The sequence below is a fragment of the Panthera uncia genome, chromosome A2, assembly GCF_023721935.1.
Source record: "Panthera uncia isolate 11264 chromosome A2, Puncia_PCG_1.0, whole genome shotgun sequence".
Classification (NCBI taxonomy): domain Eukaryota; kingdom Metazoa; phylum Chordata; class Mammalia; order Carnivora; family Felidae; genus Panthera; species Panthera uncia.
This window is the reverse complement of record NC_064816.1, coordinates 95,766,525-95,769,541: the sequence shown is the minus strand read 5'-3', so window position 1 is coordinate 95,769,541 and position 3,017 is coordinate 95,766,525.

The window sequence follows — 3,017 nt, the reverse complement described above, 5'->3', positions numbered from 1 at the left end:
GTACTAAATCCTTTTCTGCTGGAAATACCTAGATGGTCTCTGTGTTCTGTATTAAATCCAGAGACAGAGAAATGTTTGACCCATATATATCTCTGAAGGCAACCTCTATGTGGGTTGGAATGACTATGTTTGGGCACAACTACATGCTTATTGGTTTTCAGATCAATATGTGTTTTGCCACAGTAGGTCTTTGCTGGGAAGTTAAAACTTTGAATACATGTTCTCTAACACCTATTAAAACTCAATTTACAAAACATACATGTTTGAGATAGATAGGTTAATTCTTCCTTCCTCTATTTCTTTAAGCTCTATTCCTGCATTAAAATTTCAAATGAAGTTATTGAAAGTTAAGTAAAGGACTTTCAAATGGCCCTTACATAACAATTAGAGTGACCAATTTCTATTAGCATTTATAGCCAGAAAAAAACATTTGTTTCCCTTAGTAATTTTTTTATTTAATTTTTTTAATGTTTATTTATTTTTGAGAGAGAGAGAGACAGACATGAGCAGGAAAGGGGCAGAGGGAGACACAGAACCTGAAGTAGGCTCCAGGTTGAGCTGTAAGCACAGAGCTCAACGCAGGGCTCGAACCCACAAACTGCAAAATCACGACCTGCACTGAAGTGGGATGCTTAACTGCTTAACCGACTGAGCCACCCAGGTGCCCCTCTTTTGGTAATTTGATAATAAGAATGCTATAACCTTTCTTTCCCTTATTTTGCTCTGAGTCTCAAAAGCTCAAAGTCAAATTGGAAATTAACTATAGCACTCTTCTTGGAAAAATCATTTTTATTCTATTTCCTCTTGGTTTCTGATCATGTATCTTTATTTTAACTATTATATAAATTAAGAAATATATATATGGAATTTACTTAGAAGTAAGGATATCTGTACAATACATTAAAAACCAGAACCATTTTCTTCCCACTTTGTTTTAGTAACTGCTTTTAGCCTCATTGCTCTTCCATATGTAAAGTCTAACAGTATCATTTTATCTTTACCAGACACTGATGCAAAATCCTCTTGGATGGTGTGCTGTATACAGGAAATAAGAGCTCTAAGAAACTCTTCTGAAAACCAATTATTTTCTCAATGCTTTACAATGCTTTAGTCCTAAAGCTGATTCACAAAAATGTGTGATTCAAAGTGAAGCAAACGAGTATTATAAACAACAAAGAGTTAACCTTAAAAGTGAGAGTAAAAATGAAACATGAAAATCCCTCTCAGCTTTTTTCTTTCTAATATTCTCCTCACACAATTTCCTGTTAGTCTCTCTGGCTTTTCTGAGAGATATTATTTTCCTTTCCAGTACCAATTTCAGCAGTGATGGCCTAAAAGGTTCTGGTGCCCCAAGTGAGACTAGATTATAGGACTCCATATGGGGTCAAAGATAGGAGGGTTCTTAAGGATTTTTACCAACAAAATAAAAGCGGTGGGGTTTCACTTCACTTCAAAGTAAAGATACCAACACAAGCAAATGCTCCTCTTGTCATATTGATAAAGAAAGAGAAAGACCCCTCCTGTCATTCCGGTGGGGTCACTGACGACTTGAGTGGGAAATTGAACTATAAACTGGGTGTTTTGTGAAATTCTCTGGTGAGTATATGCCAAGTGGAGTGGAGAACACACACACACACACACACACACACACACACACACACACACTTTTGAGATTGAGAAAGAGATTCTTATGTGTTTAACAATACATGACTTTTAGTAGATGACTAGGAGGTAATAATATAAGTGCCAGAAGCTTCTGAGAAAGAGTTCACCATCAACCTCAAGTTTACCTCCTGTTGTGACACAGGAATTAAGTGATCACAGAGGGGAGGTAAGGAGCAATGAGAAATACACTATCTCCTGTCCATTTTTTTCTTTTTGAAGGAGTCTTGTTTTCTGGGAGTCCCAGTATCTTTCTGGAGGACCAGTAAGCAAAGGGGCTCCTAGACTTCTATCTTTGCCTTACTATTTACTCTCTCAATATGCACAAGTTGCTTCTAATGACTATTAGTAATCTTGCTCATTGGACAATGGTAATCTTGAAAGAGGGAGGAAATAATTAGTGCTTTTGAGGATATTGGAGTAGTGACACAGAATGTTTGTATTCAGTTTTCCACTCTGATGTCCAGAAAGCCAAATATGAGTTTCATTAAGAATTATTTTCCTTCACTTACCAGTATTCTTCTCATTTCCATAATAGGTAGAATCAACACTAATTCAGAGAAGGCTTGCTTGCTTAGAAACTTGACTTCTTCAGGACCAGGAGAAAATGATACTAAGAGCTATAGCCAGAGGCTCTTTCTGGCTGTGTTCTTAGCTGGCACAGCACAGGTTTTGCAATCTTGATGGCAGACCTCGATGGTGTTCTTGTCACTTCACATCTTTAAACCTTTGCATTTTCATATGAAAAATAGGGATAATGATAGAGTATCTCATACGGTTGTAAGAATTAAATACAATGATGCAGGTAAAGTGTTTAAAGCCTGGCACATACTTAGACTTCAAACGTGAGCTTCTGAGGCAGTTTCAGGGACTAACTCCTGCTGCTTCCAATATCCTTCTTGTGGTATCTCTTGTTCTCTATGTACATCTATGCCTTGTTCCCCTCCCTGATGACTGGCTACTTATCCCTATATGTTTTATTTAAAATTTAGAGGGCGTTAATGTGATTAATTGATTAAGCTAATTACTATCTTTTTACTGCGCGGAATCCCTGAAAATCATCTGCCAGCTGAGGGTACTCACAAAGGAAAAATAATATGAGAATATGCTGTTATTACAAGATACTTTATTTGGGGACCATTAAAAATGCCAATCAGTTATTATTAATGCTTCAATAGTCTCCTCTATTAATTAGTCTTGCATATTCAGGACTGAAATTAGGATTATGATATACTTGTGTTATTTTGTTTTATTTTTCTTTCTTCCTCCCTCCCTCTCTCTCTCTCTCTCTCCCTTTTTCTTTCTCTTTCTTTCTTTCTTTCTTTCTTTCTTTCTTTCTTTCTTTCTTTCTTTCT